Source organism: Pongo abelii, chromosome 16 (genome assembly GCF_028885655.2).
Source record: "Pongo abelii isolate AG06213 chromosome 16, NHGRI_mPonAbe1-v2.0_pri, whole genome shotgun sequence".
In the NCBI taxonomy this organism is placed as follows: domain Eukaryota; kingdom Metazoa; phylum Chordata; class Mammalia; order Primates; family Hominidae; genus Pongo; species Pongo abelii.
In genome coordinates this window covers 16,909,896-16,926,725 of record NC_072001.2, presented here as the reverse complement: position 1 = coordinate 16,926,725, position 16,830 = coordinate 16,909,896, and the positions used below count along the sequence as shown (strand labels likewise).

General features: G+C 46.7%; 1 long non-coding RNA gene and 1 pseudogene across 1 annotated transcript; both read right to left on the bottom strand.

Annotated features, from left to right (window-relative positions):
• Window positions 1–6,454: 6,454 nt before the first annotated feature.
• LOC129050299 (uncharacterized) lies at window positions 6,455–9,758 on the bottom strand. The gene is made up of 3 exons (XR_008513926.2): window positions 9,322–9,758; window positions 7,489–7,610; window positions 6,455–6,760 (listed from the first exon to the last, which is right to left on the bottom strand). It is a non-coding gene; the product is annotated as an uncharacterized LOC129050299 (long non-coding RNA).
• Window positions 9,759–11,433: 1,675 nt separating this feature from the next.
• Window positions 11,434–16,449, bottom strand: LOC112131507 (protein WWC3-like; annotated as a pseudogene).
• Window positions 16,450–16,830: the final 381 nt, after the last annotated feature.

Below are 16,830 nucleotides of genomic sequence, written 5' to 3'. Positions count from 1 at the left end.
GCCCAGAGCGCTCTTAATCACGCGGCGGCAGGTGGTTGCGCTCACACAAACTGGAGCTATCCAGGGCGCGGGTCTAGTGGGGAGACCAGCTCCCCTGGGTATGAGAACAGATCTTTGTGCGGTCGGCTCGCTTGGGCCTGCAGAGCTTCCTCCTGTGTGTTCAACTGAACACAGCAAAAGTCTTGGGCAGATTACACGGAGCAGCTGTGGAAGCACTGTGCAGGGAATCCAAGAAGGAAACAGACCTCCAGCGACCACAAAACAAAATTGAAGAAATATAAAACAATATAGGCTGGGCATGCTGGCTCACGTCTGTAATTTTCAGCCTTTGGGAGGCTGAAGAGGGAGGATCCCTCGAAGTCGGGAGTTGGAGGATCCCATGTTGCCAGACTGGGCAACATAGCAAGACCCCATCTCTAAAAAATAAAAATAAAAAAATTTAACAATTGGCCAGGTGTGGTGGCACACACCTGTGATCCCAGCTGCTCGGGAGGCTGAGACAGGAGAATCGCCGGAGCCTGGGAGGTCAATGCTACAGTGAGCTGAGATCGTGCCACCGCACTCCAGCCTGGGAGTAAGATCCTGCCTCTAAGAAAGAAAAATACTGGCCGGGTGTGGTTTCTTATGCCTGTAATCCCAGCACTTTGGGAGGCCGCGGCAGGTGGATTATTTGAGGTCAGGAGTTCAAAACCAGCCTGGCCAACATGATGAGACCCGCTTCTCTACTAAAAATACAAAGATTAGCTGGGTGTGGTGGCGCGTGCCTGTAATCCCAGCTACTCGGGAGGCTGAGGCAGGAGAATCGCTTGAACCCGGGAGACGGAGGTTGCAGTGAGCCGAGATTGCACCACTGCACTCCAGCCTGGGGGACAGAGGCTGCACCACTGCAGCCTTGACTTACCGAGTTCAGGTGGTTCTCCACCTCAGCCTTGCCAGTAGCTGGGACTGCACGCACATGCAACCACGCCTGGCTAATTTTTGTATTTTTTGTAGACAGGGTTTTGCCATGTTGCCGAGGCTGGTCTCGAATTCCTGGGCTCAAGTGATCCACCCGCCTCAGTCTCCCAAAATGCTGGGCTTACAGGTGTGAGTCGCTGCACTCGGCTAATAGTAATGAACTTTGAACAGAAGGAAAGATGTTATTATTTTGTTGGTTATGTTTTATCTATATTTTCTAATTTTTCTAAACATGTAAAGATAAAATTCTAAAAACTCAATAAGACCTCAGAACAAAAAAATTAGAGTATAAATATTTATTTTAGTTAACTTGTACAAATTTGGTTTCTGGAAAAAGAATGGAATAGATTCCCTGAGAAAAAAAATACACCACTTTGGCCGGGCGTGGTGGTTTACGCCTGTAATCCCAGCACTTTGGGAGGCCGAGGCAGTGGATCACCTGAGGTCAGGAGTTCAAGACCAGCCTGACCAACATGAAGAAACCTCTGTCTCTACTAAAATTACAAAATTAGCACGCACCTGTAATCCCAGCTACTCAGGAGGCTGAGGCTGGAGAATCCCTTGAACCCAGGAGGCAGAGGTTGCAGTGAGCTGAGATCGCACCATAGCACTCTAGCCTGGGTAGCAAAAGCAAAACTCTGTCTCAAAAAAAAAAAAAAAAAAGAAAGAAAGAAAGAAAAGCAGACTGGCCGAAAGGATTAAAAAACAAAATATGATCCACCAATGTGCTATCTACAAGATAAATATTTTAAATACAGAAATGGACTGAAAGTCAAAGGATACAAAGATACAATTAAAATAGTAACCCAAAAAGAGCTGAAGGGGCTGTACTAATATCAAATGTAATACACTTTAAATTAAAGCAGGGCTGGGCATGGTAGCTCACGCCTATAATCCCAGCACTTTGGAAGGTGGAGGCAGAGAGATATTTGAGCCCAGAAGTTCGAGATCAGCCTGAGCAACATGGCATAATCCCATCTCTACAAAAAATACAAAAATTAGGCGGGCATGGTGGTACCCACCTGTGGTCCCAGCTATTTGGGAGGCTGAGGTGGGAGGATCATGTGAGCCAGAGAAGTTGAGGCCGCAGTGAGCTAAGACCGGGCCCCTGCACTCCACCCTGGGCAACAGAGCGAGACCCTGTCTGAAAATAAAAAAAAATAAAACACGGGGTTGAGAGACAAAAAAGGACATCCTTTTTTTTTTTTTTTTTTTGAGATGGAGTTTTGCTCTTGTTGCCCAGGCTGGAGTGCAATCGTGTGATCTTAGCTCACTGCAACCTCCGCCTCCCGGGTTCAAGTGATTCTCGTGCCTCAGCCTCCTGAGTAGCTGGCATTACATGTGCCTGCCATCACGCCCAGCTAATTTTTGTATTTTGGTACAGATGGGGTTTCACCATGTTGGCCAGGCTGGTCTCGAACTCCTGACCTCAGGTGATCCACCCGCCTTGGCCTCCCAAAGTGCTGGGATTAGAGACGTGAGCCACCACGCCAGCCAAAACCTTCATTTTAAAAAAGGCTGGGTCAGGCATCATGGCTCATGCCTGTAATCCCAGCACTTTGAGAGGCCAACGCAGGTGGATCACCTGACATGAGGAGTTCGAGACCAGACTGACCAACATGGCGAAACCCCGTCTCTACCAAAAATACAAAAATTAGCTGGGCATGATGGCCCGTACCTGTAATCACAGCTACTCAGGAGGCTGAGGCAGGAGAATTGCTTGAATCCGGGAGGCGGAGGTTGCATTGAACTGAGATTGTGCTACCACACTGCAGCCTGGGTGACAGAGTGAGACGCCATCTCAAAAAAATAAAGGCTGGGTGCCAGATGTGATGCATAGGCCTAGTTTGTTGACTCCTGTGCTTAAGATATAAAACTCTAAAGAACAGTGGGAGGGAGCTTCCCTCTAGAGGCACAGGAGCAGGCAAGTTGGTCCCTGAGCAGTGACTTTATAATAACATGTTACACTGTGTTTTTTGTTTTTGTTTTGTTTTTTGTTTGTTTGAGACGGAGTTTCGCTCTTGTTGCCCAGGCTGGAGTACAATGGCATGATCTCAGCTCACAACAACCTCCGCCTCCCAGATCAAGCGATTCTCCTGCCTCAGCCTCCCAAGTAGCTGAGATTTCAGTCATGCAACACCACGCCCGGCTAATTTTGTACTTTGAGTAGGGACGGGGTTTCTCCATGTTGGTCAGGCTGGTCTCGAACTCCTGACCTCAGGTGATCTGCCCGCCTTGGCCTCCCGAAGTGCTGGGATTACGGGCATGAGCCACCACACCCAGACTTTTTTTTTTTTTTTTTAGACAGCGTCTGACTCCGTTGCCCAGGCTGGAGTGCAGTAGCGCGATCTTGGTTCACTGTAACCTCTGCCTCTCAGGTTCAAGCGATTCTCCTGCCTCAGCCTCCCAAGTATCTGGGATTACAGGCATGCACCATCACATACGACTAATTTTTGTATTTTTAGTAGAGATGGGGTTTCACCATGTTGGCCAGGCTGGTCTCAAACTCCTGACCTCAAGTAATCCGCCCGCCTCGGCCTCCAAAAGTGCTGGGATTATAGGCCTGACCCACCGGGCCTGGCCCTGTGTTTTGTTTTATGTACATTTCTATATGTGTTATATTTCAAATAAACTAAATATTAAAACAAGGAATAACTGATAGCTATGCACAATCAAAGGCATTTAAATGTCACCCTCACAAATAATTTTTTTTTTTTAAGCAGGGTCTCACTCTGTTCCCCAGGCTGGAGTGCAGTGGCACCACCTTGGTTCATTGCAGCCTTGACCTCCCAGGCCCAAGCGGTCCTTCTACCTCAGCCTCCCGAGTAGCTGGGACTACAGGTGCACTCCACAACACATGCCTAATTTTTGTATTTTTGGTAAAGATGGGGTTTCACCATGTTGGCCAGGCTGATCTTGAACTTCTGGGATCAAGGAATCCACCAACCTTGCTTTCCAAAGTGCTGGCATTACAGGCGTGAGCCACTGTACCCGGCCGAGAATTGCTTCTTCTCTTTACCTAAGTAGAGACCTCTGCAGAAACACTGGGAGATCTTTGGAGAGGGGAGATTTTTCAAATAAGAAATTTAATACTTGGCCGGGCATTGTGGTTCACCCCTGTAATCCCAGCACTTTGGGAGGCCGAGGCGGATAGATCACAAAGTCAGGAGATCAAGACCATCCTGGCTAATATGGTGAAACCCCATCTCTACTAAAAAATTATAAAAAATTAGCCGGGCATCGTGGCAGGCGCCTGTAGTCCCAGCTACTTGGGAGGCTGAGGCAGGAGAATGACGTGAACCTGGGAGGCGGAGCTTGCAGTGAGCAGACATCAGGCCACTGCACTCCAGCCTGGGTGACACAGCAAGACTCCATCTCAAAAAAAAAAAAAAAAAAATTAATACTTTGGGAGGCCGAGGTGGGCAGATCGTGAGGTCAGGAGATCGAGACCATCCTGGCTAACACGGTGAAACCCCGTCTCTACTAAAAACACAAAAAATTAGCCGGGCATGGTGGCAGGCGCCTGTAGTCCCAGCTATTCAGGAGGCTGAGGCAGGAGAATGGTGTGAACCCGGGAGGCAGAGCTTGCAGTGAGCTGAGATCGTGCCACTGCACTCCAGCCTAGGCGACAGAGTGAGACTCCTTCTCAAAAAAAAAAAAAAGTAAGCAGAAACATCATCAGAAGCAGTTGATAAGAATTCCAGGGAGTCCTCTAGGAATAAAGAGGCATTCTAAGGGATGGCTTTTTAAAATGTTTCCTCTAAAGTCATCTGTCTCATTAACAACGAGTATTGTCTAGAAGGATCTCCTTTTATTTATTTATTTATTTTCTGAGATGGGGTGTCGCTCTGTCACCCAGGCTGGGGTGCGGTGGTGTGATCTCGGCTCACTGCAACCTTCGCCTCCCAGGATCAAATGATTCTCCTGCCTCAGCCTCCCGAGTAGCTGACATTACAGGCACCTGCCACCAGGCCCAGCTAATTTTGTATTTTCAGTAGTGACAGGGTTTCACTGTGTTGGCCAGGCTGTTCTTGAACTCCTGACCTCAAGTGATCTGCCCGCCTTGGCCTCCCAAAGTGCTGGGATTACAGGCATGAGACACTGTGCCCAGCCCAAGGCTCTCATTTTATAAACTGACATGATTTCTTTTTCTGTTATGAATGAACACTGTTCTGGTCCTTCAGTAAACCCATCACATACCATTAACCATGTCATCTATAGGTACTTTTTCTGCAGTGTTAATGTCGTCTTCATTATCACAATCACCCTGATTCAGATCAATGTCAGCTCTATCACCATGGGTGAACGAAGAAACCGGAGCCTCTTTGTCAATATTAAAAGCTTTCTTGTTATCCGCTTCTTCCAGCTTACTGACAAACTGAAGGTATATTTTTTGCATATGTAAGGATGTTACATATTTTTCTCACTTTCCTGAAGAAGCCATCAAAATCACCACCTTGTTCATTATCATCAGTGATACAGTTGAAGGTCAGAAGTTGTGCCAGGCATGCAGAGCTGTACCTTTAGTCACTGTGTTGCAGGCACTGACAACTGCATATATGGCATCCTTCACTCCTTTTGAAACCCTTTCACACCCATACATCTATTCACAGCTGCGAGCGTATTGTTCAAGAAAGTGTTTTTATGTTTACTCTTCATCAATCTAGGGATTCCCTGGTCACATGGCAGTGAAGTCACACTTCAGGGAAAGCACACAGCATAAACATTATTTTTGATAAAATTGCAGCTGCAGGATGAGCTGAAGAGTTTTAAGGAGGAACAGTCATCATCCAGTCCAGCTTCCCTGAAATAAGCACCAACTACTGCTACAAAATGTTTGTGAAACCAATCAGAAAAGATGTTCCTAGATATCCATGTCTTTCTGTTAGCATAATAATGAACTGGTAAGAAATTCATGCCTTTAGGGCAGGTGCAGTGGCTCAGGAGCTCGAGACCAGCCTGGCCAATATGGTGAAAGCCTGTCTCAAAAAAAAAAAAAAAAAAAAAAAAAAATCAGGAGATGCTTTATCACCACAAATCTTTTTTATTTTTTATTTTTTTTTGAGAGATTTTTTCACTCTTGTTGCCCAGGCTGGAGTACAATGACATGATCTCAGCTCACTGCAACCTCCGTCTCCTGGGTTCAACTGATTCTCCTGCCTCACCCTCCCGAGTAACTGGGATCACGGGCACGCGCCACCACGCCCAGCTAATTTTTGTATTTTTAGTAGAGACGGGGTTTCACCACGTTGGCCAAGCTGGTCTCAAACTCTGGACCTCAGGCGATCTGCCTGCCTTGGCATCCCAAAGTGCTGGGATTGCAGGCATGGGCCACCATGCCCGACCCTAGCACCACAAATGTTTAAAATGTTAATATCATGATTTTTCAGAAATTTCTGCAACCAGCCTGTTGAATATTCACAGTTCCTTTCAATTTTCAGTTCATCATGATATATCTTTATTTCATGATTAGTGCACAGTAAGTTGCATGTGTTCACTGCATTGCTGATGGAGCCACTCTCAATACACAATGGAGATCTTCATTATTAGCTTCATGTGGTGTTTTTCTATATTTCATTAACTTCTGTTAATCACCTTCAGCACAGAACATCAACAGTTACCCTCCTGTTTCTTCATATCATACATGGTGGTCATTCTAACACCATACTCTTCTGTAAGATATTTCACACTTACACCACTGTCTAGTTTCTCCAAGAGCCTGACTTACTTTCTGCACTATACATAAACATAAATTCTTCCTCTTTTCTTATTACTCTTATCCATGGGGATATCTGCAGGCTTTCTGAAAAGTTCAACAAAAGATTTATACCACAAAGCAGGAAAAAAATTGTTTTTAATTTCAAAACACAATGAATAATGCAAGGAGGCTTTTGCCCCATGTGGGTTATTTTGGAAAACTTTCTGTTGGTGCATCCAGCCTGCACGTGTGCCATTTTATCACCTTTTATGGCTATAATTGCATGGGAAAATCTGGCCATGCACGTAAAAGATACATCTAAGCTGAAGGGAGCTGGAAGGATAGTTTTTCCCTGGAGGATGTTGAATAAACTGTGCTGTGTTCCTGTGTTCTGACTGACCCATTGCATGAGGTCAATTGTGGAATTTTCTACTTGTGGCATTATGTCAATATTCAAAAAGATTTTGATTTTGGAGCATTTTGGATTTTCAGATTAGGAATGCTCAACCTGCATTTTAAACAACATCTCTGTGGATTATGTAGGATATCAGAATGACATTTCAACAGAATATTATATAATTGGCACTACCATGTGAATTTCAAAACCACTTTATAAGCACTTCATCAATTTAGTGTCATATGGTTGTATTATTGTCTCATGCTAAAAAACTGAGAACTGTACATCTAAACAGAATTATCAAAAAATATAACAGACATGGGAGGCCAAGGTGAGCAGATGGTTTGAGCCCAGAAGTTCAAGAACAGCCTGGGCAACAAAGTGAGACCATGCCTCTACTGAACATAAATAAATAGCTGCCTGTGGTGGCACACACCTGTGGTCCCAGCTACATGGGAGACTGAAGCAGGAGGATGGCTTCAGCCCAGGAGATAGGGGCTGCAGTGAGCCAAGACAGTGCCACCGCACTCAAGCCTGAATGACACAGCGAAACCCTATCTGTAAAAACAAAATAATAATAATATATATAATTGATTATATGTCATTAGCTCTATAAGATAAAAGTATATGTCATGTAGGCAAAATGCAGAAGAATAAGATTTAATATATATGCAATTGCTTTATGGATCAAAAGAAAAGAAAAAAATTGAAAGATTAAAAATGGAATTTTGGGTATGGCCTTTAAAAAATCTTGTTACAGGTCGGGCACAGTGGCTCATGCCTGAAATCTCAGCACTTTGGGAGGCCAAGGTGGGCAGATCACCTGAGGCCAGGAGTTCGAGACCAGCCTGGCCAATATGGAAAAACCCCATCTCTACTAAAAATACAAAAATTGTGTAGTGGCGCACACCTGTAGGCCCAGCTACTCAGGAGGGTGAGGTAGGAGAATTGCTTGAACCCCTCAAGATCACACCACTGAACTTTAGCCTCCATCTCAAAAAAAAAATAGCAAAATCTTATCATGTTTTATGATCAAAATATCAAAGTATATATTTTTCTTCAAAGTAATGATGAAAACAGCTAGGCAAAGTGGCCCACGCCTGTAATCCAAGTACTTTCGGAGGCACAGGCAGGAGGATTACTTGAGTCCAGGAGTTCAACACAAGCCTGGGGAACATGGCGAGACGCTGTCCCTACAAAAACTTAAAAAATTAGCCAGGTGTGGTGGGAAGCGCCTGTAGTCCCACTCAGCTATTTGGGAGGCTGAGGCAGGAGGATCACTTGAGCCCAGGAGTACGAGGCTGCAATGAGCTAGGATTGTGCCACTGCACTCCAGCCTGGACAACAGAACAAAACCCTGTCTCAAAGTGGGGGCAGGGTGGTGACTTACACAAACCCATCAAATTAGTTAAGTTTTCTTTTTTTTTTTGGAGATGGAGTCTCACTCTGTCGCCCAGGCTGGAGTGCAGTGGTGCGATCTCGGCTCACCGCAAGCTCCGCCTCCCAGGTTCAGGCCATTCTCCTGCCTCAGCCTCCCGAGTAGCTGGGACTACAGGTGCCCGCCACTTTGCCCGGCTAATCTTTTTGTATTTTTAGTAGAGACGGGGTTTCACTGTGTTAGCCAGGATGGTCTTGATCTCCTGACCTCGTGATCTGCCCGTCTCAGCCTCCCAAAGTGCTGGGATTACAGGCGTGAGCCACCGCGCCTGACAAATTAGTTAATTATTGAGGTGGCAAGGTCATAATTCCATCCCAACGTCTCTCAAAACTCCCCATGAACACTGTTCATTAAAACAGGTCCCTATGCTGTCACATCATGCCCCTTAGCCCCCTCCATCACTACCCTCCTCACACAAATTGGATCTCAGTCCTAGACAGTCTCCTTCTTTTGTCTTCTTCTTGGCAGGTTCCACAGGCTGTGTCTTGTTGCGTTTCCTCTTTTTTTTTTTTTTGAGACGGAGTCTCGCTCTGTCGCCCAGGCTGGAGTGTAATGGCGTGATCTTGGCTCACTGCAACATCCACCTCCTGGGTTCAAGTGATTCTTGTGCCTCAGTCTCCCAAGTAGCTGGGACTACAGGCACATGCCACCACACCTGGCTAATTTTTTGTATTTTTAGTAGAGACGGGGTTTCACCATGTTGGCCCAGCTGGTCTTAAACTGCTGACCTCAGGTGATCTGCTCGCCTCAGCCTCCCAAAGTGCTGAGATTATAGGCTTGAGCCACCACAACTGGCCGCGTTTCCTCTTATAATTGCTGTTTCCACTCTACCTTTGGGGTTTGCTTCTCTCACAGAGTAACTTCTCAGACTAGGTTTCAATCCTCCAGCTCTCTATTTCCTTGCAGCTCACAATGAAACCAGCAGATAGCACAAAAGACTGGAAATTAAAGTGAGAAATTCTGTACTGGGTACATCTATTAGGTGACAGAGACCTTATGGCTCGTAAAACCTAAAATATTTACTATCTGGCACTTTAAGAAAAGTTTACCAACTCTTTTCCTAAATAAAAAATAGAGTAACATACTGAGGCTGAGGCACGAGAATCGCTTGAACCCAGGAGGCGGAGGTTGTAGTGAGCCGAGGCAGCTCCACTGCACTCCAGCCTGGGTGACAGAGCAAGACTCCATCTCAAAAAAATAAAAAATATATAAAAAGATGCATACATTGATTCTCCTTTTTGAGCTCCATCAGACTCAAGCCTTAGGCCCCCAGGGCCAGGGAGAAAGACTTCTTTCTAAAACCCAATCACCCAAAGGTGAAAGAAGCTAGAAAAATATCTTACCGCTCAAAAAATGAACAAAGTGTCAATGCATGAAAGGTTCAGTACGGAATCTTTTTGTGATTTCCAGTAACACAGGTGATTCTGCGTACGGAGAACAAAATAGTAAGACTGGCTTCAGACCTTTTGGTTAGAGGTTCAAACACCCCACTGTCGCTGGCTAGTGAATAATCCGACAGGCATGTGGAGATGCAGCGTACCCTCCTCTCCAACCTCTTGGCACTGTCTTCTCAAAGAGTCACTGCTGCAAGTAAGGGACACATACAGGGTCAGGAAATGACAGCACCGGGTACCGGGGTCCTTGACGCTGGAGCACACACTTTGTCACTGAGTGTTCCAGAGACTCACTGGGACACACACACGGAGACTTGCTGCACTCTAGTTGTTTTTCACATTGGAAAATTGAAGAAATGAACTTCTGGCTACCTCTTGGATTCATAAATCTATTTCCACCCCCTTAATGAACACACGAACATAAGATGATGGTGAGAAGCCCCTCAAATGGCACTTTCTGAAAGCCGCGCACACCCACGAGACACGAAAGCAGCATTAGCCTGATGGGAACAGCAGTGGCGCTCACCAAGAGGTCATGGTTTTCACTGCCTTCTTTATGCTGTCGGATATTTCCCATGTTTTATACAACAAATACTGCTTTTATACTCAAGAAAAAAACATTTTAGTTATCCAAATAAACGCTGGAAAAATTAGCAACCTTCAAAGCAGAGGACACAGTTGAACCCACACTCATCCTCTGAAAACACCACCTGGGAGGCCTGCGGCCCCGGGGGAGGAAGCTGGGGCTCAAGCCTGGCCGTCTCAGTGACCGCAGGCAGGAGCCTTCCAGCCGCCCTTCTGGGTTAGCACGCTGCTATTCCTGGCACGCTTATTTTTATCTTTCACATCTATTTTATTCAAGAGCCAAAAATAGCCATTGAAATGTTTCCTTTTAACATTTCATCAGCCATTTCTACCCATTTCCTCATAGCAATAAGTTCCTTTTAACAAAACCAATACAAACGTGTATATAATCTTCCCACGCTAAATGCACCTGTGAGCCCAGGAGTCTGCTTTCTGGAGGGGCGCACTCAGCTGGAACACGGAATCAAATTGGAAGCCCCAGCTGGGCACTCCACCATCACTCAAAGCCAGCTCCCGCTTTCATCTCTGCACTTTTCTTTGGCTGAGTTCTAGAAACGGAAAGGGTTGACCTTTGTGCCTTCCTAAACTGACTCCACTGGCGACCATCTCTCCTTTCAACCAAACTATCATCCACGCCAATGAAATACGAACATGTTCAACAGCACACGGAGCACATGGGGCTGTGGCCTTTGGCCTCGCGAGGTCAAGTGGAGGCCGAGTGAATCTTCCAAAGATCCGCCATGCCACATCCGGGGAATTCGCTGCTTCTCCCCCATCAGCCAGGGCTGGAAGCTGGCCTCCATCCTGGGGTGGCCGGAGTCACTGCCTCTCAGACAGATCAGGACTCCAGACGCCAGCTCTCCTCTTTATCCCCGCCACATGGAAGGACCCAAACACCTGGCCCTAAACTGCAAATGGAAGCACCCCCATCCACTGCATCAACCCCCAGCAAAGGAAACCACCACTACCATTTGCATTCCCAGCCCTGACACGCATGGTCCCCAGACTCAGCTGTAGATGCCTGAAAGGAAATAGCACCAGGTAACGAGCCTAAGCACCTGCAACCACCCTAGCCCAAGGCACAAGTCTGGCCACATTTCTCTCTCATCATCGCCATAGAAGTCAATGCAGAGAGGAAAGAAATGAAGGAGCTAATTCTCGAAGCCCAGGCTGAGTCACTGGACCCACAGGGTGTGTGGAAGTAGGAATTGCCAGGAGGAAGTCCCATCGGCAACTGCCCCGGCTGAGAAAAAGCACAGACTCTACGCTCCACACCCAGGACGCCTGCCCTGGGGCTTCAAGGGACAGAGGTGGGCCCTCACGAGCAGTGCCAGGGAGAGAAGGGTCAAATCTTCCCCATGTTCATGTGAAAATCTCTTTACTCCCTTTTCATCATTCAAGACAGACAGACACTAAGAGCCAAGGATGTGAACACTGCTTGGTAAAAAGGAAGAAAATATAGTAAAACCACAGCATAGCAAAGCTGCTAGGTGGCATATGACAGCAATGAACGCCATTACATTCCAGAAACAAACACATACAGGGAATAAACAGTGAAAGTGTCTAGGAAAGTTCTTAAACAGCTTTTGTAGCCACCATGAATATTAACAATGCGATAATGATAAGGCCAATTGCTAAGTTGTGTTGAAGCACAGCTATAAGATAACCCTCGTTGGCCACACCCCAGCCATCCTGAACACATCCATCCACAGCACAAAGGTATGCCTGGGGCCTGAGCAACAACACTGAGCAAGGGGACTCCCAAGGCCACTTACAGTGAGCACTTCTGTCGAGCCACATGAGAACAGATAAAAAAAAAAAAAGCACAAAGTGAAAACACTGCAGAATTTAAGCCAACAACATTAAATGGAGTATCAGTATCATAAAAACATCAATATGAGCAAAGTCAAGATTTTTACAGGTTTTGATTAGCTAATACTAATGAGTAGATGAAAATAGATAAGTATTTCATAATCACAACACATTTGACTTTTTAAAATCCAGGGAAGACAAAACTGTAACAAAAACGTAAATAGCATGAAAGACCACAGTGTATTGCCCCACTCCTTTGACCTGCCTTCTGTTTCCTCCAATTGATTGAAAACACAAGGAAAAAATCATTCAGAGGCTGGTTTGCAAGTTTGGACAACCTTGATTTTTATCTCACAAAAATTTTGTCTTATTAAGACTTGCTGGGGGACGAACTTAGACCGCAATGTTCCCAGCACAGCTGATACATGATGGGGCAGGGGAGGCGAGGAGCCCCCCAGTGTCCATGCCTGAAGCTGGCTACACAACCCGGCCCTCTGGGGACACCCAGCAGGGTCAAGTATGTCAAGTTTCTAAGGACACAAATAAATATGTCCTTGGAACAACATAATATATATGTGTCCTTGAAACAATGTAATAGATGTAACCTATAAAACTACCACCAGATGGCAGTATCATAAAAAGCTACCACTAGTCGGCAGTGTCACCCAAGAAACCACCACCGATGTCATATAAGAGTCTACCACCAGATGGCAGTGTCACTCGGGAATTTATCGGCGGTGTCATATAAGAATCTGCCACCAGATGGCAGTGCCATACAAGAATTCATCACCAATGTCATATAAGAATCCGCCACCAGATGGCAGTGCCGTGCAAGAATTCATCACCAATGTCATATACGAATCCGCCACAAGATGGCAGTGCCATACAAGAATTCATCATCAATGCCATATATGAATCCGCCACAAGATGGCAGTGTAATACAAGTAATAATCACGAATGACTTATGACTCCACCACGAGATGGCAGTGTCTACACACATAAGCAAATACTTCCCAGTCTGAGAAATTTCGACCATTATAGCATCTGCCACGGAAAGCAAAGGAAAAAATAAAGAAATCAGGATGTGAAATTAAGTCAGCGCTTCTCTCTCCCACTCTGTCTCTCCTCTGTCCCAAAGTGGCCCTTGGGCCTTGTGCAGATTTCATGCCTAACTAGACTGACATTCTGGACTCTCAATCCCTTAAGGAGAAGGTGGTGGGAGAGAGGAAGGAGACTAAGAAAAAAGTCCTAATTGGATATTTCCTTTTTGACTGAACGGAATAAACATGGAGCAATCAACGTGTGGTTATAAAGAGGAACAAAGCTAATGAAGGATACCTGCATGTATGGACTTCAGAAACAATATATCTGGGGATACCAAAGTGTGTTTGCAAACACAGGGGCAGACACCAAAATAGAGATACCAAAAAGCCATGGGGCAGTCTGAGGACATGATGGCCTCTGGTTACGCAGGTAAGTGCCAACAGACTACTATTTTATAGAGTGATGAACCTATCTATTGATCCACCAATCCATCTATCTCTTGGGTAACAGAATGGTGGTGAATGGAGGGGGTCACAGAGTTGACTGCATTCAAGGGTGGAAAAGGTGAGACTCAGTCCAGGTATGTGTTCAAGGTCACACAGCTAGAAGTGGACAGGGCAGGGAACAAAAGCTTGGTCTCCCAGGTGCTAGTTTGAAGCTGTTTCCACTACACCACACTGGATCTGCTCTCTAGTTTTATTTCTACCCTTTGAAGCATAAATACTCCATGGTATGTGACTAGGGTTTCTCAGCCTCAGCCCTCTTGACATTTGGGGCTGGACCATTCTCGAGGGGGAGGGGGTGCTGCCTTGTGCATGGTAGGGTGCTTAGCAGCATCCCTGGCCTACAGTCCCTACACTCGCCAGATGCCAAGAGCATCTCCCATCCCCTTGTTGTGACAACCAAAAATGTTTCCAGACATTGCCAAGTGTTCCCCAGGGGCAGGAGGCAAAAACACCCCTGGCTGAGATCCACTATGCTGCACAAATTATCTAGTGTTTGCCTCAATGGAACATTTAAAACATTTTTGCTGTGCAAATAAAAGTCAATTAAATGGGCTGAACTTCAGGAACGGGAGACCTTGTTCTTGATCCTCTTTAAAACCAAAGGAAGATAAAGTTGCCATGGGTGGCTCACAAAAGCACATGGGATCAATATTCCCTTCGATAGCAGTTTGGTCTTCCAAGCAGGCTACAAGCAGAAAGACCCCAGCTCCAAGGAGGAGCTGAACCAACACCATCTGAATGGATGAGGCTCCACGGAGCTCTGTGTTTTTCCATTTGAAGAACCACCAGAGCAACCAATTCAGTAGAAATGACTGATACTTACAGGCATGTCTTTTGAAATTACCCAATTATTTTCACTTCCACATTTGATAGAATTATGTTCTTGAAAACTATAAAAGATACAGAGATGTCAAAGCAACAAAAGAAGTCGAGATTTCCACTAGTTACAAGCAGACACCTGTTGGCATAATGGTCTCAGGCGGGCACACACTGACGGTTCCATCTCAGCAGGCATGCTGCAAAGGTCACGAAGGCCCTAATCCATCTCTAGCAGCCTCTGAATGTGGAAGACTGTGTGGTTCTTACCCTAGTTTTCAACAATTAAGTATTTTTTGAAAACAAGCCAAATACCTAGGAAAGACAACTTTGTCAACTTCAATGATCTTTCCCCAACACAGATCAGAAAGAGCAGGTGTGTGCTCTTCCCAATCACATCAATATTCCTAAACGTAGAGCTCACCATGGACCTGGAAAGCCAGCCGTCCTCACTCTGGACCCCACAGTTTCCTCCCTGGACATAACCCTTGCCCCGCAGGAGGCCGTGTCCACACTTACTTCCACCCAGGGGAGCGCCAGCTGGTGGGAGTCCTCGCTCGTGCGACCCTTCCCCATCCCCAGGGACCCCGTGTGGCTCAAGGGCCGCCACGCCTGGTAAGTCTTCGTCCCCCAAAGCTGAGGCGTGGGCCCACAGTGTGTCAAGGGTCCCCAGGCCTGGTCCCTCCCAGCTGTCCGCCAGCTGCGCCAGTGGCGAGTCCCGCCAGCAGGGAGGAAGGGCATGTCCAGGGGTGAGCTTGGGGGTGACAGCGAGGACAGGGAGGAGCGGGAGGACAGCGACGCCAGAGACTGGGGTGTGTCCGGGACCACCTCTGCTTGTGGAAGCCGGAGGGACCTGGGGGCTCTGAAAAGGGGGCATCTCACCCCAGCGCATTGAAGGGAATGAGGTGGAAGTGTAGAAGCTGGTTGCCCTCAGCGATGGGCTTCTCGTACTGCGGGAGGCCGTAGATGTCCATGAAGCTGACCGAGCTCAGGGAGCCCCAGCTGGAGGCCAGAGACCACGGCTGCTCTCCGAGGACACTGGCAGGGTGCTGGCACACAGGCTGAAATGAGACAGCATGGCCATCTGAGATGGCCGGGCAGCCACCCCTGCTCACCCTGTGAGCACGGAAAGAGTAGCAGAGAGCAGTCAAGTCGGCAACAGCAGAGACCCGTGCCCAAGTCCCAGTCCCAGTCCTGGCTGGAACACCTACTAGCCAGGTACACTTGCTTAAGCCATTCATCCCCTCTGGGCTCCCACGGGCTCACTGGGGCTGGGGTGAGAACAGTTCCCACCTCGGGCATTGTTAGGAGGAATATCTGAGAAAATGATACATCTAAGGCCCTTGACATTGCACTCTACCATATGGTAAGGGCTGAAGAATGTGCGCAGAGCCATTCTTGAGCAGCCAAATCTTACTAGCTTAAAAAATTCATATGCTTTAAAAAAAAACCCAAAAGAAAAATGTGCATGTGTATAGATGTACACCCCTGAAACTGTTAATTAGGTTACAAAATCCTTGAATACATTTGACTTCAGGCCTCTTACCCTGAAGCCAAATGTGGTTCTCTCCATATTCCCTGAGTCATACAGCAGTAGCGTGTTAAATGTATAATGTATCCATTCTGTGTTAACAACATTTCAGGTCGAGCTCCAGCAGGAGAAAAACAAGCTACAAGAAACAAGTTCACGAACCAGTCATTGGAACGCTATGAACAAATACAGTTTTCTCTTTGAAAGTAACCTACCTTTTTAACTGGGACTGGAGGGAGGATGTTAAGTGGGTGCCTTCTTCCAGCTGCATAAGTAGACAGTTCCTTTCTTCCTGAAGCAGAATCCTGTAGGTAAGAAAACAGTCGATTAGTACATTTCAAAGACAGGGAGAATATTTTCATAACAAGACATTCCACTATGAATTCCCTCCAACTGAATCAGGTTGCGATGACCCCCTATTCTCAAAGCACCCAGCTCACAAGGGCCAAGATCACACATCCCTGGCACCCTGAGCAGGGCCTGCTACTCTGTGAAAGCGCCAGGCACAGTGCATGGGGGAGGGGATGCGTGAGAAGAGGAGTGGGCACGGGGATGGGTCAATGTGTGGGTGGGTGGCTGGGTGGGTGAGCTACAGGTGGACAGATAGGTGGGCAGCTAAATGGGTGGGTGGCTGGATGGGTGGCTGGGTGGG